This window comes from Episyrphus balteatus, chromosome 1 (assembly GCF_945859705.1).
Source record: "Episyrphus balteatus chromosome 1, idEpiBalt1.1, whole genome shotgun sequence".
Classification (NCBI taxonomy): domain Eukaryota; kingdom Metazoa; phylum Arthropoda; class Insecta; order Diptera; family Syrphidae; genus Episyrphus; species Episyrphus balteatus.
The window spans coordinates 47,424,849-47,448,954 of record NC_079134.1 but is presented as its reverse complement, the minus strand read 5'-3'; the positions used below and the strand labels follow the sequence as shown (position 1 = coordinate 47,448,954).

Sequence of the window (24,106 nt, the reverse complement as noted above, 5' to 3'; positions counted from 1 at the left end):
TAATAATGATTTTCCAAAAAATACTTTTCATTAGAAGATAGACCTTAGCTTAAAACTAATATTTGAATTTTTTAAACAAAATCGTTGGAGCCGTTTTTAAGATATTTAAATTTTACTAAAATCGGTATATGACAAGTACTGTTATTATTAGTCCAAAAAAATTAATTCCAAAAACCCCTCTGGAAAGTCGCCAAATAACGCTACATACCAAGTTTGAAGTCAATCGGTCCATCCGTTTAGGCTGTAGCTCCTTGTACAGACAGACAGACGGACTTCCGGGACCCACTTTTTTGGCATTCTCTACCATCGTAATGTCATTTAAAAATGTTATCTCAACTTTTTTTTTTTGTACGAATGCATAACTTGATATATACAGTCAAACTTCTTTATAACGAACTTCTTTATAACGTAATTTTCTCTATAGCGAATTTCATTTCGTTCCCCTTCCCCTTAAAAAACATTCCATACGAATTAGTTTCTTTATAACGAAGTTCCCTATAACGAAATTCTCTTTATAAAGAACTAATTTTTTTTGAGCCAAGAGCAAATTCGTTTCTTTATAACGAAATGTCAATTTTCAAATTTGAAAAAAAGCTCACTAGATTTGTATACAGAGTTTTAAAAGGGAACTCCTCGTTTTGGCAAGAATTTTCTTAAAGTTATTGTATGTATGTATGTTTGGATGCATGAAATCGTTCGTTTGAGTTTACATTTTAAGTTAGCCAATCACAAGGCTATTTCGCTATGAGAGAATATTGATAAAATTAAAAGTGGAGAAAAGAAAAGTATGTGGCTGAAAAATTTGATGTGTCGTTTAGTACACTATCAACAATGTTAAAGAATTAACTAAAAATTTTAAAGTTATGATTCATGTGCATGTTCAATTTCAAAGTTGATATGTTTTAACTAAAAAATATAAATGAATAAATTTCCTTAAGATGAGTTCTTTTTTGTACCATATTATTTTAAAAGAACACATGCAGTATTAAAAAATAAATTTTCTATATAACGAATTTTTTATAAAACTTCTTTATAACGAAGCAATTTTTTGTTCCCTTGAAGGTTCGTTATAAAGAAGTTTGACTGTAGTACCTATATCGCAAGTAAAACATTAAGATTGTCGCTTTTAACCTTTAAACGGGATGCTTTTCAATTTATAAAGTTGATAACATTAGCTTTTATTTGACGATGTATTTTACTACGCCAATCGTGCCAGGATGCGAACCAGAAAAATTTTGGTTTTCGTATGACTAAGCTAATGATAGTCATCTTTTACTTCCACTTATAAATTTTCTTTAGCTCTTAAAGTGGCCACGTGGACCAATTTACCAGTAGGCAATATATTGCTGAAGAAGGCAGGTTTTTATGATGACCAGAATATAGCATATCAAAAAATCATTATTTTTTTTTGAAAAGAATATTTTCCACATGAAATTAGACCATCGTACTTTTTCTATTAGACTTAATTGTTAATGAAGAACATTCACAATGTAAACAAAAATTAATAATGATAAAGTGCAATGTAAGCTTGTTTTTGTTATTATTGATGAGTTCAAGTACAATTGACAATGATGTCGTTGATTACTTCCGCAACTAAATGGGTTTTGTATTTCATTTTATGAATGTAGTACGTTCGTTACTATTAAATTTTGTTATTAAATTACTTAACTCCGGTTTTATTGTTTTATACCGCTAAATAATGTATTTATAGAAAAAGTTTTTAGTTTGATGTATAGGTAGTGGATTCTTTGTATCTTGTCGATGTGACGCCCAAAGCAATTACATTTAAACCTTTTGGAAAATTGAAAATGATGTTTTATGTTTCATTTTATGCATTAAGTTTCACTATTGAGCATTTATATCTAACAAAACGACAGTATTTAAAAGAGATACCAACATATAATGTATATGAAACATTTAAAACCCTTTGCTACGTTAAGATTTGTTGACCCAATTCCTTTGTTTTACCTTAACCATTGTTGAGGAGGTTGGTTTAAAACAACCTTATAGTTATTTTTTTTGAATTTTTATCTTCAAAATTTCATTCGTTATTATCTTAAATACTGTATTTATAATTTCAAAGTGACTAATTGTCTATTTAGAGACACGTTGCCTATTGTTATACTTGATATCTTAAAACAATAGATATTTTAAAACACCTCCTTTGCCCTTTTTATAAATATTAACAACAATATAAAATTCTTCATTGCCAGGTCAGAAGCAGGGTCAAGTACAAAGACATTGTATCACCCTGACATGAATTAAAAACAATAGAATCATGTCTTTTCCAGGGTAATTCTTTGATGTAATGCAGTATACTTGAGTCTCTAAAAAAAATCAATAATAATATTATAGACTTGAACGTACGTAAGTTAAGGCTAAGTATATTCTTGAAACGTATAAGATATTGTACTTGTAAATAAAAGATCATAAAATCTGTCCGTGAAATTTGTTGAATTCTTTTTAAGAATGTGAGTCTGCGAATGAAAAGAGCACATTTCAAAATCAGTATATATAATGGATATTATGAGTTAAGTACGTGACAATGTCTATGGTGTAATAACTTTCTTCAAAAAATTAAAAAAAAAAATCTATACAGCTGATGTAGTCAGTTATAAGTGGCAATTTTAGGTTCTTAATTTAAGCTCAGTTAAACACAAAAAGGCATTTCGTGTGGGAGAGCACATAGAGCAAGACTTTATTTTGCTATAGACTAAAAATGGAATTGTGACAGATTTATTTTAGTTTGTTCAAATTCTTTTTGAAAGATTTTGAGTTATCTTCGTTTTTCTACCGGCAGATTAACTGATTTTCAGTAACACGTATTACCTACAATGATCATCAAATTTTATTTATTGATATTGATAACTCGAAAAAAAAGATTCAATTTTTCTAACTAAAGTAGAAGCAAAGTAAAAAAATTGTAAAAAACAAAAATTAGTTTTGGAAAGGCAAAGAACAAATAATCTTTTTTATCAAAAAACAAAACCTACTTCCATGGATGGAAACTGGGTTTTATGGTTTTTCTAATAGTTCCTATGGCCAGAACTGAACGAAATTAAAATGGGCCACATTGTAGCCACCAGCTTTCCAAAAGCTTACAAAAAGAATTATCAAAATTGGTTCACTCAGTCTAAAGTTATGAGGTAACAAACACAAAAAATAAAAAAAGAGGTTGTCTGTAAAGCCTGTTTACGGACTATGATTTTACGTGATAACGTCGTCGTAAGAAAACAGGTTGTGTGCTATTGTTTGAAATGAGTTAATTGACGCGTTTATTTATTTCAAACAATCATAATTTACAAGAAAAAACTAAAAAAAATTACCTTTTTTCTTTTCTCATTATATTAATTTTTTTATTTTAAAAGCTTACAAAAAAAGCCAAACATTTCTTTTCAAGAATAAAATCATTTTTAAATTTTTACAATGTGAAAAAAGTATTAAAAAAATTTTTTTTCTTATGAAAAAAGTGAAAAAATCCATTTTTTTTATAAAACAACCTATAATAGATTTTATACCACCTGAAAGCTTATTGCTTCAGCTCAAAATATATATATCGATCATGTCTATTAGACATCTACAAAAAGAGCGAGAATTTTTTGAACTCGATCAATTTTCATCAAAAAAAGCAAAAGAAAACATACTTTTATCTTCCTTCGCTATTGAATCAATTTTTTTTCAATGACAACCAAATCACGTGAAAGCTCATAATTTCACCTTTCATTTGTATTTGATCTAGACCAATTCGGTCAAAAATCATTTTAAAATACCAATTTTTTGCACATATATGCGCACAGTCATAGACTACATGTTCTATAAGATTGAGATTTTTTGAACACAGCGAAAAATTTAAAAAAATAAAATGAATTTTTTTTCAAATCCATTGTCAGTTTTTTAATAAATTTATCTATCGATTAAAAAAAATTCAACTCTATACATTGTCGCGTATAGAAAATAGCCAATTTTTTGCAATTTTGTTTTACCCCTATTTACCCTATTAAGAGATGGAATTTTTTTAAAATCCTTCAAATGTATTCAACTTTAGATTATTATCTTTCAAATGGGCTATAGAAGATTTTTGTATCTCTAATAGTTTATTTTTAATTTTGAATTGAATTTTCGCACTTTCGCAGTGCGGCAAAATACAAGAAAACAAATTTTAATCAAATTGTATTAAAAACCGTTAGCGGTTAGCGGAATCCAATTTAAAAAAAGAAATACATTTCCTGTAAAAGTACCTTTATATTACTCTTTTGGTTTGGAAATATGCATTTTGTAACCTTTTTTCTGATAGAAAATAAAAAAAAATCTGAATTTGCACTATTTTGAAGTTTGAATTACTGACAAAATTTGATCGGCAATAAGAATTCACTCCATTCACATAGTTTGTGAAAAAAAAAAAATAAAATAATAATATCACCATTATTATATTAATGATAAATTATCGCTTTCAGAAATATTCTGTTTCATTTTAAAATAAAATGCACGACTGGGGTCGCACGAACTTGCTCTTAGAGTTAAAGTTGCTTAAATTTTTAAGAATTTTTATATAAAAATTTGGAAAAAAATAAAATTCGTTTTAAAAAAAAAATAAAATAATATCTGAAATTAAATTGCCCTCCAAAAGAAGTATGCAGTTTTAATTGATATATTAACATGCATTTTTAGAAAAAAATTTTTCAAAATCGTTAGAGCCGTTTTTTAAAAAACTAATTTATTATAAATAATTTTTTGGAAAAAAAGTTTAAAAATAAAATTGGTATGCCATTTTGTAGAAATCACTAATCAACATCTAAAAACAAAATTTCAAAAAAATTAAATGTCCCGTTTTCGAAAATTTGATTTTTCAAAAAAAAAATTTTCAAAATTTTTTTAAAAATCCAAAAATTATTTTTTTCAAAATTTTATTTTTGGCTTATATTTAAATTATATAAATGCTTCTTCGTTGAAATCGAATAAGCAGTTTTGGAGATAATCGGATTTGAAAAAAACGGTTCTATGGCAGGTACCGTTAATAATGATTTTCAAAAAAAATTTTTTTTATTAGAAGATAGACCTTAACTTTAAACTAACATTTGAATTTTTTAAACAAAATCGTTAGAGCCGTTTTTGAGATATTTCAATTTTACTAAAATCGGTATATGACAAGTACCGTTATTTTTGGTCCAAAAAAATTAATTCCAAAAACCCCTCTGGAGAGTCGCCAAATAACGCTGCATACCAGGTTTGACATCAATCGGTTCATCCGTTTAGGCTGTAGCTCCTCATACAGACAGACTGACAGACAGACTGACAGACTGACAGACTGACAGACTGACAGACTGACAGACTGACAGACTGACAGACTGACAGACTGACAGACTGACAGACTGACAGACTGACAGACTGACAGACTGACAGACTGACAGACTGACAGACTGACAGACTGACAGACTGACAGACTGACAGACTGACAGACTGACAGACTGACAGACTGACAGACTGACAGACAGACAGACGGACTTCCGGGACCCACTTTTTTGGCATTGTCTACCATCGTAATGTCATGGAAAAATGTTATCTCAACTTTTTTTTTTTGTACGAATGCATAACTTGATATATAGTACCTATATCGCAAGTAAAAAGTAAGAAAGAAAATACTTAAAATAATTAAAAATAATAAAAAAGAAAAAGAAAAGAAAACGTCTTTTACTTTTTTAATACAAAAAAATTAAAATTTCAATAAATTTTGTATTAGACTTAAATATGTAATACATTCTCTTTTTTATGACGTGATAGGCACACGGGTGCGAATTTGGTTTATACTTTTTCATGTCGTTAGAACTTTTTTCGGTCTCAATATTTTATAGAGAATCATATATGAAATTGGTGAAGAATTTTCCGAAGAATTCGAATATTGTATTCTCAATTCCGAAAAAAAAAAATATTTTTAACCTCATAAAGAGACTTTTTGTGACCACTTTTTTGAAATTTTTTTTTTATTTTTGTCCTCCCAAATTCGCCCCCGTGTACCGACAAAGCGTTAATTTAAATAAAATTTTGGTGTTGCCTCATATGTAAAATGTAACCCATATTTTTGTATAATCTACACCAACAAAGGCCTTATTGCACCAACCACTTTGCATTTTGCAACTTTGCACTTTAAGTTTGCAAATTCTGTTGCACCAAACTCCAATTTGCAAAGAGGAAATTATTTTTTTTTTAAGTAAAACAAAAATTCCTTCTTTGCAAATTTTGTTACACCAACCACAAATTTGCAAAGCACAAAGTACTTTTCCGAAAAGTGCAAAGTTTTGCCAATTTGCAAAGAATTCATTGATATTGTTGCACCAAACAAAAAAACTTTGCACTCTTCATTTTAAATTCTGCAAATTTTTGCAATAATATGCAAAGACAAAATTTCATATGCGGATGGCCATTTCTTGTGTAAAGTTCGGGTATATTAAATTATAATTTAAAATGAATCACTTTGAACGACTTTTTGAAGATTAAGTGTATAACAAAAGTTACGGAAGTGATTAAGAATAACTTTTGAAATAAGGATTAATTAACTATTTTGAATGTTTAACTATATGGTTAGTATGTGAAAACAAGTTGAAGTATCATTGTTAGAATTAGTTGTGTTCTTTTTACAATGAATAAAATTTCAAAAATTCCATTTTAATATAATTTTTCCGCTGCTTCATAAAAGAAATAAAAATGTTTGAATTGTCTTGAAAACCAAACATCTTTCTAATTTCACAGATCAACACACTAAACTCATATCATGGAAGTGAGTTGGAAAAAGTTACGAATCGTGACTTTTTGACACTTCAAAAGGAGTTTAAGAACTATGTTCCAAAAAAAAAAAAACAACAAATGATAAAGTAAAGTACCTACAGCCAAAAGATATCGTTGTTTTAGTAAAAAAAAAAGAAGATTTCAACCTTTTTTTAACAACGAAAAGAAGTTGAAATTATTTACTGCTTTACTTTGCAAATTTTCAAATTACGCAAAGTTCCATTTTTAGTTGGTGCAACGCCCGCAAAATCAAAAATTGCAAAGTTCAAAGTGGGGAACATTTAATTTTTGGTGAAACACTTTGCACTTTTTCTTTACAGAAAAGTATTATTTTGCAAAGTTGCAAAATGCAAAGTGGCTGGTGCAATAGGGCCAAGATCATGTGTTTCATTTTTGAAACCAAACAGTTGAGAAACTAAAAGTTGCAAGTGCGGATAGAATTTTGACGAAGTGTAAAAGTTTACGTCTTCCATTCTCTTGGTGATTGCATATACATTTTGTTATATAGGTCTTGATATTTGTGGATATTCTATTGCGGCTAGCTTTGGCAAAAAAAACACGCTTCTTAATATCAATATTATTATTCTCCTAGAAAACACGTGAGCAATGCAAAAAACTATAGCTTATTGATATCTTGATTAATTAGGGATGATTAACAAATATAATTTCGGCAATCACACACACATTCCATTTATTAATCAGAAAAACAAATTAATAGAAAACAGAAAAAAAATAACCAATAATAAGGTAAGTACCTACTTGGATAAATTTTTTGATATGTTGTGGTTTCTAATGTCGTTTTAGATTTCTATTGAAAATAATTTCATGTCAGCAAATTATAATTTATTTGCAACGTTTCATCACGTCTAATCTAATAATTTCAAATATACGAGTAGATATACCCAAATGCATCATTAAATTACTAAACGGAAGGCAAAACAAAATTTGACCCTTTAATCACGTTCTCAATAAACCTACTAGAAGATAGATTGATGCGGAAGCAAACCTTTACAGAAAAAATGACTACAAAACGAACTTATAAGTATCTTAGTTTGAAGTTGATTAAATCAAGTTGAGATTAATCGATAAACCAGAAAAGATGCAAAATAAATTGAAAAGAAGTTTTAAAATTAAATTAATTTTTATTATTTGTTTAATAAATTATGGAACTTCTGCTCCAAGGAAATTTCAATTGAAGTGAGTTTCTGTTTAAACTAACCGAGTTTTCTGTAAGAATTAACTTCTTTTTTGTGAATATTTTAGCAATGGTCAGCAAAAAGTTAAACGAAGTGCTGGTTTCATGAATTATTTGAGTTCGATGTTTTATAAAACCTCATTCAACTATCCTGATTATTCATGGAATTCCTATGGACAATCATTTCCACAACCTCAGGAACCAAGTTATGAAACAAATTTTATTCAATATCTTGACGAAAATGACCATAATTATCAGGATCAAAACTACAATAATTGGCCAGAAGACGATTTGAAAAAAATTATAATTTTCGAAAATATTCCAGAAGATGCTCATAATTTTGAAAAAGATGATCCAATCACTTACATCCCAGAAAAGGATTGTGACTATGATCTGAAGAATGCGGTGAACGACTTGATTTGGAACTTACCACCACAAGGTATTGATGAAAGTATATTTAGTAATTTTTATGAGATACCAGAAGAGAGATATTTCGGTCCAACAACGACCCAGAAGCCATTTCAAAATCGAAATGTTGTTGAAGATGAAAAATCCCCAAACATAAGCGTTATAAGTTGTTCGTCTAATCCTGTGCAGAAGGAGTTTCTAGAAAAAGTGTTATCGGACAATGATGATGAATATATGATACTGTTGATAAAGAAAGCTCCTTTCCTTGGGATTAAGCAACAAGAAAATAAAACCGAAATTGAAGGTAACCTATTAGGTGTTAGTGATCAAATTCAACTCGATAAACCTTCGAAAAATGGAACTTCTTTAATTACAGAACTTCAAGAAGAAGTTGGTATTGTTATGCAAAATATATCAAATCAAGTTGAAGGACCTTTAGATTCGATTGATAAGATAATCGGGGTAGTTAATCAAAATGTTAAAGACTTGACAATTTCCCTTGACAACCAAGATCAAAAAGACATCGGCGATGTTCAACAAAATAATATTGGTGAAGTTATAGAAGATGGGAAAATAGTATCAACAACTGTCAGTCCTAAAAGTGCAACTAGAATTGTAACTACAACTTTGGCAACACCTGTGGACAATCAGGCAGAAGTCGTCAATATTTCAGAAGTTTCGATAAATGAAGAAACTCAAAGTACTGTTGCAACTGATCTTGAAACGGAAACTGAAAAAACAATAATCATACAAATTCCAGATGAAGATCGTGGCGATGATTTAGTAAAAACTAGACAAAATGAAGACAATTTGGACGAAGTAAAAATGGAAGAAAAAGGTCCGGAAGGTGCAGCAGAAGAAATCTTAAACCCTCAAAGTGATCTTGACACTGAATTGATGAAAGAAAATACAGTGGATCCTCAAAATCAAGCTACAGAGGAAACTTTATCTTCTAGCCCTAAAACAAATTCAATTCCGTCCGAAAACCAAGATTTAAATGATAGTCACAAGACATCAGTAGACAAATTAATTGCGCTCATTCCATCAGATATTATAGATATTCCTTTGAATGGCGTTGAAAGTTCTGAAAAAAATTTAGATTCAACTGATGTAAATTCTAATACGGATATTGAAGTTATTTCTGAAAAACCAACTTTAACAGAATATTCAATTGTTTCAGTGACATCAGCATATCTAAATGAGACTCAAGAACAGAAAATACTTTCGAAGCCGATAGAAATTTCAGTTGCGGAAACAACAACTCAGACTGCAGAAATGGAGAAAAACAATTTAGATTTACTACCAATTTCTTCTGACCGTAGTACTGATAATCCAGAAACAACAACAGTGGAGAATCAGATGGATGGACCAACAGAAATAGCAATTTCACCTAACTTAACGTAATTTTTTTTTCTAAACTTGTTAGTGAATGAAGGTAAAAACAGGATATTCTTAGGCAGTTCGTAAGAGGTTTAATATTAAAAAAAAAAAATACTTTTTTACCTTTACTATATTATATGCTTTAATCGCGCATTATGCAAAAAAATTTATTGATAACATTGTGTTTAATAATAAAAACATGTTAACTAATTTTGAAGTGTTTTAAGCTACATCTTAAGTTTTGAAATTCTTTTTTGATAAACAGTTTTTTTTTTCTTATGCTGAATCAACATATCGACATATTGGGACAATCGAAGAAATGAAACTAATTTATCTGCTGCTTTGATACTAGTCTTAGAAATTTTGTTAAGGTCTTAATTTTTAGAAAAAATGCTTTTATTTATGACTACGTTTGAAAAATTTTGATATCTCTTTTGGTTGCTCAGATCAGATATAAATTTTTAAACACTGTTCACTTTTTCTTGCCCCTGATAACAAAGGCCCACAAAAAAAGTGCCAGTACTTTAGACCGGGCCTACTTCAGAATCTGAAGTCAGTTTTAATAAATTGCAAATCAATTATCACGTACTTAAAACTATGAAATAATTTAATTGACTTATTGGAAATGGTTAGATCAAAAATCGTCGAGTGCTTTGTTCAAACTTTATAAAATACGTGCAACAAAAATGAGCTCTACGCTTTTTGATCTTACCATTTCCAATAAGTCAATTAAATTATTTTATAGTTTTTAGTGCGTGATAAAAGCGTATTTTTAGTTTTTTTTAAACTATATTTTAATTTTTGTTTTTAGTCTTATCATGATTGAAAGTAGGGTGTTTCGATCCCGAATGCTCCTCCCCAGGGTCTGGACCACTAAAATATTGAATAGTCATGTGAGCTCCATATATGTATGTTAGGGTGGGTCAAAAAAATTGAAATTCTTTTTTTTTGATTTTGTACTCCGAAAAATCGATTGCTAGACACCTCTAGAATATACACACCAAATATGAGCCCTTAATATTAATGGGATTTTTACATCTTTACATCAAGCATCTACTACAAAAAAAATCATTTATTTTTAAATCGCTCTACAAAAAGGCCTTGTACACTTTTTTCGTTTATCTAACCGTTTAATAGATATTTGAGGTCCAAAAATCGAGAAAATCTTTAAAAATTCGTTTTTTGTTCTTAATTTTGTAACAAATTGAAAAATTATAATAATCAAACGCGCAAGACTTATTCTTGTAGGAAATAGATTGTTCCACAAAAAATGTCTTATTAACTTTTTTCATTAATCTAACCATTCTAAAGATATTCGAGCTCAAAGTTAAAAAAAAATTATAAAAACATTTTTTACTTTTCAAAATTTTCTAATCCACTGAAAATTCATTATTTTCAAATAAGCAAGATATATTCTTGTAGAAGCTTAAACGTTCAATAAAAAATTCCTTGGAATCAAAAGAAATTTGCTAAAAAATCGATTTAAGAAAAAATGATTTTTTTTAGTAGATGCTTGATGTAAAAATGGAAAATTGCGAAGCGGAGGACGAAGCGGAGCTCATATTTGGTGTGTATATTCTAGAGGTGTCTAGCAATCGATTTTTCGGAGTACCAAATCAAAAGAAAAGAATTTCGATTTTTTTGACCCACCCTAATGTATGTATAAAGTTTCATTTCGATACGCAAATTGGAAGTAAGCTAAAATTGATGGAGTAAGCTAAAATTGATGCCCCTCCCTACTGCCCGGACCACTAAAGCTAATAAAAGCGTATTAAAAACCATAAAAATTGCATTAAAATTGGGGATTTTTTCAATTTACTCAAAATTTTGAGGAGGAAACTCTCCATCGTCATCCTGTACAGGCAGACGAAGTTGTCAGGGATGCCAAAACTAGACATACAAAGCTCGCCCTTTACAGCTCGCCTCTATAAATACTGTCATAAGTGGTCTTGAAATCCGTGAACGGTTGACGGGTATTGATTTGATGTACTTTTTTGGTCTAAGGCCAAGATTTTTGCCGACTTCAAATGTTCACATATTACGGCAGAGAAGATTTTATAAGACCTATAGTAGTTTGGTGCAGTTCAGAGGGTCTCCTTTCTTAAGGATCAGGTTTCCCCTCGCCAAAATAAATAAATCAATCAAGCTTTCAAGCTTAGTACGCAAAATGCGCTATTTTTGACATTTTTTTTATCCGTTTCTCTTGACTCTGCACAAAAATGTCGGCTGAGGTTCTTAAAAGAATTTTAGCTCGACTTTATTTTTAAGATAATTTTGTATGGGAGTTTAATTTTAGATCGGCCTGGGTACTAGGCTTTTAGGGTGGAAGCGCTAGAATTATAAAATCAAATAAACACCCACCCACCTGTTGGGATTCGGCCGAAAGTTGGGAACCTCTGCTTTATATGACAACAATATTAAAGATTTCTACTTTTGAAGTTTCGAAGCTTTGAAACTGTTTGTTATCAATGCCGACACAAATTTGCATTCAACTTTGAAGGTATAGGTACCATTAAAAAATAATGTTCCGCTTTAAAATCATAAATTGATCTTGGAAAAAATCGGTCTAATCGGCATAAGGATCTCGGACTAAGGCGCCAGAAGTTACAATTAACAGTCATTTACTTCTTTTTTACACAAAATTTATTATACATATGTAAAAGTTAATATTTCTTTCAACAATTTTGTTATATTTTTGTAGGTTTGAGATTTCAATTCAAGTTTTTATACCAACCAAAATATTTTTAAAAGTTCAAACAAACTTTTTTTTTTCAAAACGCACTTGATAATGATAGTACCTATCTAGTACGAGTTACCACACTAACCATTATTTGAATTTTATCACATCTATTTACTGATTCGATTTTTCAATTTTAACACATCAGTTATTTTCAAATTTTTCAAAATTCCAAAAATGTTAACAAACACCAATTTAAATTCTTCAACATTTGCTCGTGTGTGAGCTTTTCAAATGAATTAATCATGCTTCATCACTTCTTGCCACGAGTATTCTATAAGCCCCCCCAAAAAAAGACTACCAAAATCAATCAAAAAAAAAAAATATCAACAATCAATCAAATGCCGCGCTCTCAAGTGCAATATACTCTTCGTATAACTTATGACTTGAAATTGACACGCGAGGACTTTGCCGCATAGATTAGGCTCCAGAACATTTCTGTTTCGCGCACTATCGGCTATTAATTTTTACATGCAATTCGACACACTGTCAGAGATAGTAATTGTATAAGGAGAATGAGAGTAATTTCTCCATGCTTTTTTCGAAACTGGATTCGGCGCATTTGAAAATTTCCATCTAGGCGGTTAGAAAAATACAATTTCTATAAAAGCTATATAAAAAAAAATTGCCTACTTATTTGTTCTACTGATATTTTTACTTCCTCAGAATTCTGGTTTCTCCTGGCCTGTTCGGAAGTGGTCTATTATAGTTTGTCGGAAATTAAAAAAAAAAAAAAAATTATATATATCAGATATATTTGTGTAGAAGTTATTGAAAAAATATATAATTCTTATAGAAAAAAAATAACATTAAATTATATTTAACATCCACTTTAGATAATTATTACGGAAATCGATGTGTTCTTTTAGCAAAATATTATTTGTCTTCGATTTTGTATCGATTTAGTGAAAATTTTTGTAGTTTTAATTAAGTGTTAAATAAATGAGTAAATTTTTAACTCTTCTTCCATTTATTTGTTATTCAATCAAATTAGTCAATTCCAAGAAGAAAAAAGTGGTATCTAATTAAGTTATTTTTAAAGAAAAAATCACTGATTTTTTCCTAACGAAGAAAAAGGGTGTTAAGTTAAAGAAAAAAAATTGCATAGATGTGGGAAGAAATTATGTAAAGGAATGTTTTTTTTTTGCATTAATCGATATTTAGTTTGTTTGAGTTTCCAGGCATTAATGCCACATCTATTTCAGTGAAATAAAATCAATACATAATCTAGTAATGTGTCTAATAATATAGTGAAAATTTATATTATTATAATATTTTCCATCAAATTTGAAATGTGTACGGAGATTTTTCCGCGCATCTGAAAAATAAAAGTATCTACATCCATGACAGCTGTATCTATTATAGCTTTTGAGATTCAGGATTTGTCTCTTGCTTTCACTGCCAGCAACTACAACAACAACAACAACAACCAAAAACATTGGAATACCTCGCCTTTGCAAGACCGTCAAATCAAAAAAAAAAATAATAAAGAAATCAAATTCGTCTGTAACTTTACCTTACTCAACTTTAACCTAAAACTTGCATTTACTTATTAAAAAGGGTGAGTTTATTGAAAATTTAAAAACTTAATACCTAATTATTTTGATATTTTGTAGAGAGACAAATTGATTTTCGATTATACACCTTTTTAGATTTTGTGTCGCGAAAGTGTAGGTGGTAGTAAGGTATTTTCACAGCTTTTTAAGGGTTGAAGTTGAAGACGTGCCTTCGTTTAAGAAAGAGTGCTTTTATTTGCTACAATTTTATGAATAAATGCTTATGCAGTACAAAACCACTGAAAAATGTTTTGGGTTTATGTTTTTTTTTTGCACGGTCATGGATTCGAATAGTTTGCGTTTTCCAACTAAAAAGAAAGAACACAACAATGCATTGACAATGAACGCGTGGAATCTATTTTTTTTTCAATTTGACATTGAGCATTTGTCCTCGATTGGGGATTGGTTTTTTTTTCACTCTAGTTTCTTTTTATTTTGCAGTTGCTTCCCTTTTTTTTATCTATTTTATTCTATAACAACGTCATTCTTTCGGTCTATTTTTGCGTGTGTGTAGTATATAAACAATTGTAAAGAGCACGTGTCAACATTTTTAGACATCTTTGCAAAGTTGCAAATTTTGTTTAGAAGTGGGTTTAAGCTTTAAGCGGTGCGTGGGTAAAAACTTGAAGTATAGAGAAAACTTGTATTTTATTGTTTGATTTAAGAAACTGTTCGGGGATTATTGAAATTTTTCAAGATCTGAATTAATCCAGTCAAATAAGGGTTTAACCTCGGAATGAATGCTTATAGAAATTTATATATTTGTGGCTATAACTTATGTCAAAAATCTAAAAAATCTCATGTCCGCAAGTCCTAATTTTCTTGGTTTGAAGATAAGGTGCAGATTTTAAAAAATTGAAAAACTACACTTCAGATATATGTGTCAGATCAACATGAATAAGGTACATTATTTTTCAGGGATGGTGAGATTGATTTGTTTGTGGGTTTTGTTGGAATCAGCGTTAGAAAATACCTTGAAATCATATGGGTTATGTTGGTATTCATATAAGAGTCTAAAGTTTTCTCATTTTTTTTTTTTTTAATCTGCATCTAACTTTAGTTTAACCTGGAAAATTAGAACTTGCGGACATGAGATTTTTTTAGATTTTTGACATATGTTGTAGAATATCCAAAAAAAAAGATAGAAACAAAAAAATTAGCATTACCTAGTCCTAATTCCAAGATTGTACCAGGACGTTTTTTAGTGCATATCTTAAAATTTCCCTCTTTCTCAAAAAATACCATTTGTTCATAGATTTATATGTTTTTTTCATTGCATTGTTTTGATTCTTAACCCTCTGTAGGCACACCACTTTTTTGTGAATTTGGTTTATACTTTTTCATGTCGCTAGAACTTTTTTCGGTCTCACTGTTTTATAGAGAATCATATATGAAATTGATGTAGAATATTCCGAGGATTTCGAATATTGTATTCACAATTCAAAAAAATGTATTTTCACCCTTATAAAGAGACTTTTTTGTGACCACTTTTAAATTTTGTCCTGCCAAATTAGCACCCGTGTGCCGACATAGGGTTAATGATAAAAGATATGAAAACCCTCATGCAAAATTTGGTTCCTCTACCATAATTTTTAATGGTTTTTCGATAGTAAGTTAGCAACTGTTATAATAATATGGGTAGACAGATGAAAAACAGGTATAACTTTTTTTCAGAGATGTCAGATTGCCTTGATTTTAGATTTTTTGGAATCAGCATTAAAAAATAAGTTGAAATCATGTATCATATGTGTATATAATACCATCGCCTTTTTTGCTAATTTTGAAAACCCCCATTTCGCGCTTTGACCTTGAAAATCGCGAATGCGGACGTGAGGTTTTTCTAGACTTTTGAGGTATGTTATAGAATGGCAAAAAGAAGGTATTGAGCAAAAAAAATTTCTATTAGCATTCATTCCGAGGTTTACCCCTTTTTTTACCTTATTGACTGTATTAAATAGATTTTAAACGTATTTTTTTAGATATTATTTTATTTTTATAAAAGCTGCGTTCCTTTGGAAATATTTATCTACTTTTTAGTACTTAAAACTACTTTGATCTACTTTGCTATACTGAAAAAGTAGTTCAAAGCAGCTTTAAGTACTAAAAAGTAGATAAATATTTCCAAAGGAACGCAGCTAAAAACTAATGAAATTAGAATTATACTCACCCAAATATGAAATAGCCACCTATAAATTTTCGATAGTTTTTTTAAATCTTTCTGAAATATTTTTTCCGAAACCTTTTGATGTATCTGTAGAGTTTTGACTTTGTATAAAATTAAAATGTGAATTTTAGGCTTTAACATTTCCAAATTTAAATTTTACTTTGAAGTAGATTATGTACTTTATCAACTTGAAACATACTTTTTAAAGTGAGGTACATTAGGCGTATTTTTTTGGCAAAGCTATCATCAGTAGGATTTCTCAAATATCAATAACGCTAAATGTATATCCACTTACCAAGAGAAAGGAAAACGTAAACTTTTACAAAATTCAAAATTCTATCCGCAAGTGTGCAAGCAGCGCAAAAAAAAAAACAAATCCATAATAATTAAGAAACACAAGAGCAATTCTTTTCCAAAAAGTTGACTTTCTTCCTTTGAATACAGTGCCGATCGAAAAATGATGGCCAATCTTGTTTTTCAATTTTTTTTTCAAATGCCTTGCAATAACTATACAATATACACATTATTTAATGAGAATTAATCTTTTTGATGATACCTTTTTATACAAAGAAACGCGTTTTAAGGATTGAAGAAAAATGCTTTATTTCTGGACCTACCATAATCTTGCTTTTATTACAACTACATATTGTCGAGACTTTGACTCTGAAAAGTTGTTTTTGTGTGTATGAAGGTATCGTATTTCAGGTTCGGATAAGGAACATTTTAAGGCTTCAATTGGCTCTGGACGTAGGAAAAATTTACCATAAATGTCATTATTAGCCAAAAAATCTTAACTGGATTGATTTATGCTCTGGGGAGGCCAACTTAATACTTTTAAATTATTTTCTTCCAAGAAATAAAAAACAAATGCAAATATTATTTTTATTCGTAAAAGTTTTAGCCTATATTAAAGCTTGATATTAGTTTTTCACTGCACTCGACAAGGGTAGTAAATTGTTTCGAACAGCACTGTACTGTACTGTACTTTATACTTTACCCATTTTCGTTTGCGATACTTAATGGCTCCAAAATCTTAGCATCCCATATGTAAAATTGGGACATTTATGTTTTGAATGATCAACAGAGGTGAACTGTTGTAATTGTTTAGACAGCTATAAATTTGTTTTAACGATTTTGTTTGCGTCCTTACTGTGGGTCACTGTGGTGTATGCGTAACTTTTTTTTAATTGAAATAAAAAAAAATAAAACCTTATGTGACAGTCTACGCAGAGGAAAAATTTGGGAATACATATATGAGTTTATGTTCTACTTAAATATTTCAGTTTTGTCTCAGCAAATGGCAATAAAAGACCTTACAAAAAAAGAGAAATAAACCCTTACCTTGCAAAAAAAAAAAAAAAAACAAATGCAAAATAACAAAAAACAAATTTGATGAAATATGCACATGATGAAGATTCTTGGCTAAGTATTACTCGTATTTTGGCATTCAAGGTATGTCATTGCCATATGCAAATTATTTGGGAAGATACTTTACTTCAAAGTATTTTCTGCAAGGATCTGTATTCCAAAATTCTGTAAATGATAAAAGAAAAATTGAGCACTTTTTTTCATTATCAAAACAATTTTTCTTTTATCATTTACAGAATTTTGGAATACAGAATTTTGAAATCCAGAATTTTGTTTTTACAGAATTTTAGAATACAGAAAATTTTGAATTTGCAGAATTTTAAAATACAGAATTTTGAAATCCGAATTTTGGCCCATACAGAATTTCGACCCCAACCCTGGCCACACCCCAAATGGAATTCGTTGGGACTTTGGGTATTCAAACAATATCCACACACAAAAAATACTGTATTTAATTCAGGCCAGGTCAAAACCTAAATACCCTACACAAATTGTTTTGGTTGGGGTCAAAATTCTGTGTGTGCCAAAATTCGGATTCCAAAATTCTGTATTTTAAAATTTTGTATTATAAAATTCTGTAAATACAAAATTTTGGATTTCCAAATTCTGTATTCCAAAATTCTGTTAATGATAGAAGAAAAATTGTTTTGATAATGAAAAAAAGTGCGCACTATTTTTCATTATAAAAACAAATCTTTTATCATTTACAGAATTTTGGAGTAAGAAAATGCTTTGAAGTAAAGTAACGCGTTTTACCTACCCATTTTAGGAATACAGAATAACGACCCGTTCCCAAAATGATTACGTGTCAAGAAAATGTCAATTAAAATAAAGTAAAACAAACTTTTCGAATTTTTCAATAATTTTCAATCGGTGCCGTGAGAATTTTAGATTCGTGTTCAACACGCCAAAAAAAAAAAAACTATAAAGTCAGCCAGCAAAAACCAATAAATACTTTCTATTTTAAATAAAATTTGACTCCATAATATGAATTCAAATTTTCTACAAACCATGTCTTAAAAAGTTTTTGAACTAAAAACAGCGTAAGAAGTCTGAATTTTTTTTGAAAATCATATGTGTGATTATAGAAATACTACCGTGTTAAGTTCATATTATGATACCTATATTTTTCATTAGAAGTTTATTAGAAGTAGTGGGTTACTCTAACTGAATAAATTAGCTTCTTTAATAGAGTAAGTATGTAAATGCGAAAAAGATTACTGGCTATTTAACCGAATAGATTGGCTACTCCAACTGTGTAGATAGGCTACACAAACCGAGTAGGTTGGCTACTCGAACCGAGCAGATTGGTTACTCCAACCGAGCAACGGGTTGCTCTAACAGAGTAAATAGGCTATCTTGATCGGGTAAAGAGGCAACTAACCGAGTAGATAGGCTATTGTAACCGAGTTTTGAGTTTAGTGAGTTTTGACTTAATAACAGAACAAACAAGTTTTTAAAAAACACGTTTTTTGACAGTTTTTAAACAATTTTCATCGTTTTTTATTTTTATCTTTTTTTATATAGATACAGGAATAAAGTATATGAAGTAATGATAGACCATGACCACGACTATATGTGTGCGAGGTTTCAATCATTTTCGTAAACACAATTTTGAGATAACAGTAAAATAAAATTTTAGAATTCAACAGGTTTTATAACTTTTGACCAAGAGCAGATTAAACTTTTATGAGCATCCTGATACAATTACCTTTCATTTGGTATATCACACATAACGATAGACTATCTACAAGCTACACAATGTTAAATCAAGAAACTTGCGAAAAACCTCAAAACACCAGTGGAGATCTGTTGCCCCCCAAACAGCAACCAGTGTGGGAAGTACCGTAATCTCAGTTTGGAAATTCGACATGGTTGACTTTAAAAAATTCTAACTTCTCTTGTAGGCATCTTTGAAATGAGATTGATACGTCATATGAAAGGTGAAATAATAAGCATTTACATGGTATAAAATTTTTTTGAAAAAATTGATTCCATAGGGTGAGAACATAAAAATAAATGTTTTTTTGGTTTTTTTTTAATGAAATTTGATCGAGTTCAAAAAATTCTAGCTCTTTTTGTAGATGTCTCATAGACCTAATTGATATATATATATTGAGCTAAGACAATAAGCTTTCAGATGGTATAAAATTTTGTATAGGTTGTTGGGGAAAAAAATGGAATTAATGACGTGAGAAGATAAAAATTCATGTTTTTTTTTATTTTTTTGATGAAAATGATTGTTTTCAATAAATTATTTTAAAAATGGTTTTATTCTTAAGAAGAAATACTTGGCATAATTTTTTTTGTAAGCTTTTAAAACAAAAAAATTAATATAATGAGAAAATAAAAAAGGTATTTTTTTTAGCTTTTTCTCGTAAGTTATGATTTTTTGAAAAAAGTAAACGCTTCAATTGACTCATTTTAAACAAAAGCACACAACCTGTTTTCTTACGACGTTATCACGTAAAATCATCGTCCATAAACCGGCTTTACAGACAACCTCTTTTTTTGTAAAAAATTAAAAAAATCATAACCATTCGAATAATGTACAAAACAATTTTCAGCGTTACAAAAGTGACCGATATAATCAGCGGTACACAACAACACCACCTATTGTAATTATTCTCGAATAAAATACCAAAATTTCAAAATTTTTTTATGAAACTACAACCCCATAGAAGAAAAACAAGCTGTTTAATAAACACTATTATAACTTTTGTCTAAAGCAACAGTTATTTCGAAAAAGATGATATATTAAATTTGTCGTTTTCGAATACAGTAGGCTATAGGAACGGACACATACAATTTTCGCAAATTTTTTTCATATTTTGACTTCATTGCTGATCCAATTTTATAGAATAGAACATAGAATTTTGTAAATTATAAGCAACAATAATTCTAAAAATCTGAACTAGATCATATGTATATCAAGTATTTAAATCAGTCTTAAAAAGAGTAGTTAGTTTATAATATGTTCTTTTTTATTTAACATTTTTAATTATAAAAATAATTAAGAACACGTTTCTAAAATCATATTAGAATTCACATCAAAAATTAATATAGGCGATTGCAATGCAGATTCGATATGGGGCGAAAAAGATAAAAGAAAAGTTAAATGTATATATTTAGCATATTTATTTTGAAAAAAAAATCTTTATTCATATCTTGATAATTTTATGCAATATTCATCACACAGGAAATTGTAAAAAATAAATCAATTTATTTTAAAATTATTTTCATTTTTTTTTTATTCTTTTGTCTCATTTATTCTTCAGTTCATCTCATTAAATCGATTAAATAATCGAATTTGCATATAATTAAAATATAATTATATACATGCAGCATTTATAAAAAAAATAATTAGAAACAAAAATATATATTCTTTCTATCTATAATTAAGTGAAAAATCTCTGCCCCCAAGTGGGACAAATTAAAGAGAGCGAAAATAGTCTTCGTTTGACCCTGACATTCATATCGCATACACCAGCTATAGTTACATTATTTCAATTATAATTATTATTATGTGCATCACAACAAAACACATCGACATTTTCATCATCATCATCGTCGGTCGTCACCCACTCGATATGAATTGACCAATCAGATTCTGATATTTATTATAAAGTGGATTGCTGGTTGCTTTGCTTGTGGAATCGTCTAGTCTAGTCCGTCAAAGCTGATTATAATATTAAAGTGCTGTTTGAAAACCGCATTCAATCTAAAGCAATTTTATGTCTTTTGATTAAGTTTTTTTTTGTTGTTCGTGTCGTCTGTAGAACTCTCTTGAGTATGATCACATAAATAGCTAAGCATAATATAAATTTAGAGTACTTTAGGCGCCGCACCACAACGACCGACGGAAATGTTTTGAGTAAAGCAGACTTTGATGAGAGGTGTGTGAAAATGTTTTTATTCATTTGACACAGATAATGGTTTATAGACTTTTTGAACCTAATATGGAATAAAATCACTACAAAAAGTGGCGAGAGCTCAGTTTTTTTTTATTTAACCAAAAATTAGTCAGAGTTAATGTTAATGTTTGGTAAATGTTCCCCTTTTGCATTCATAGGCATACAACAACTGCAAACGGGATAAGTTTCCTTGAAGTTGAAGCCCTCGACATAAATTTGTAAATCCATTCCCCAATATTTTCTTTATTCCCCCAACGGTTAAGTTTTAAGAGGTTATATACCTAGTTGTAATTTTGAAATAAAATTAAATTTTTTTTTTGCATATCGGCCATTCCATTTGCATTTTTAGGACATTTTCACGCTTATTATCCAGTGTATCTAGTTGAAGAAGCATTTTTTTTTTTCTTGAAACTTGGTAGGTCCTAAGAGCTCATTATAAAGTTGAAGTTCTAGAAGTTGCAAGAAAAACTAATTCAAAATATCTGAATTATTAACAGACAAAGACGGTAACGAAGAAGATTTGTACGCGTCTTCTCCGTTACCGCTTTATCTGTGAATAATTTGGCTACGTTTAGTTAGTTTTTCGTGAAACCAAGTTTCAAGAAAAAAGATTGCTTCTTCAACGAGATAAACTGGAAACAAGGTCAATATGCCTTCTCCGTTACTTTGGAATGGCCGATATTTTGAATACACATACATATATATAAGAATGTTGTTCGAAAATTTCACATTGATACAGCAATTAGTATCAGAGAAAATACGTATTTATGATGACTTTTCAACTAAGTTTACATGGTTCCCAAAATTTTTAAACGCGTTTTTCTCGAAACTGTGTTTTCAAAGTCGGTGAGCAAAATTTCTCGGAAACGGCTGATGGAGTGATCAGCTTGAAATTTTTATACAATTTTTGTAAATACTTTTGTTAGGTAATGAACGAAGGAATAAGGTTTTTGACAATAATTCAATTTTTTAAGCCACTTTAAAGTGTACATTTTCGTAAAAACAACGATTTTTTTCTATTGGAAGCCGCCATTTTGTCAAAAACCAAAATTCTGACTATTTCTCCCTTCATTACCTGCATTCGTCTATCCTGGAAATGAATCTTTTGGTTTTTTTAATTTTAGGTGATTTGGATTAGAGGTATCTTGCTCATCGCCAGACACCTTTTTTTGCAGGTCGTCTAGGAAATCTACTACAACAATAACGGAACCCAATATTTTTTTAAATACACAGCGAATTCTTTTAGTACATTAAATTTGCTATATGTACATGTATTCCTTATGTTTATATACATTTAATACCTCTTCAAAAAAATCCACAAAAAAGAACGTTTTTTCGCACTTACAACTAGATATAACCCTTTAAGCATGTTCGCTTCACAGAAATGTCCCATTTAATTTCTTGTTTATGAAAGAATTTTCATAATTTCTTTTTAGATTTTAGGAGCCCCCATACCCACTGTAATGCATACCAATTATACAGAATTACAGTTTGGTGTTACACATACTGTGACACAATTGTTAGATGCGTCAATCAAACTTCCAGAATGTAAATCAGTATGTCAAATTTGAGTATTGCATTTTGGAAGTTGACGAAGAAGTTTCAGTTTGGTTTCTAGAACTCAAGTGAGTCTTATTACAAAGTTACAAGTTTTTCTCAAAGATCTGAATTAACATTTTCAAAAAAAAAAAATTGGAATATCGTTCTGAAGAAATTATTAGTGCACAATGCACATGTTTCAACAAAGTTTCTAGAAAATTCATTAATCCTTTAAAAAAAATGATTTTTCAAAAAAGAAATTGAATTTTTTCAATTGATATCTTTGAAATTTATTAATTTTTAATTTAAGGTTATTTAAAGTTTCCGCACAAAAAAATTTCATTGAAATCGGATAAGTGGTTTACGAAAAAGTCAGAAATCAAGAAAATGGTTCAAAAATATTTGTTTTATTTAAATATACCTATAATACCTATAGTATGCCGTATAAACGTATTTTTCTTTCAATCAAAATCTTTAGAACCGATGCAGAGAAAAAGAATCTTTCCATTTTGGTCATATGGTAAATTCCCTTAATTGTGATCTTAAAGAAATAGCTTTAATTTCCTTTATTCTAGTCAATGACACTGAAGTACCAAGTTGGAAGCTAATAGCTTCAGTGGCTTGGACTGTAGTTCGAGATAGAGACAGGTTGACCTACTATTAGGGGTATTTGACCAAAAAAGGTGATCAAAATTATTGGTTGGTGAATGAAAAAGGTTCTTAAAAAGTGTTACAATTTTTAAAATTTGTATTAACCAATATAATATTTCAATATAAAAAAAATTACACATACGCCACAGTGACCCGAAGTTAGGAGGCACATACGCCACAGTGACCCGAAGTTAGGAGGCAAACAAAATAATTACGCCACAGTGACCCGAAGTTAGGAGGCAAACAAAATAATTAAAACAAATTTATAGCTTACTAAACAATTACACCAGTTCAGCTCTGTTGACCATTCAATAAATGTCAAAATTTTACATATGGGATGCTAAGATTTCGGAGCCATTAAGTATGACAAGCGAAAATGGGTAAAGTATTTTTTAATTTTTACTAACTAACTCA

At 29.4% G+C, this 24,106-nt stretch overlaps 1 protein-coding gene across 1 annotated transcript in view; it reads left to right on the top strand.

Annotated features, from left to right (window-relative positions):
* Positions 1-13,418: 13,418 nt before the first annotated feature.
* Positions 13,419-24,106, top strand: part of LOC129907084 (sodium bicarbonate cotransporter 3) — an 80,236-nt gene continuing 69,548 nt past the window's right edge. Inside the window, exon 1 of the mRNA XM_055983130.1 lies at positions 13,419-14,061. The gene's annotated coding sequence lies outside the window, so the exon portion shown is untranslated. The remainder of the gene's footprint in view (positions 14,062-24,106) is intronic.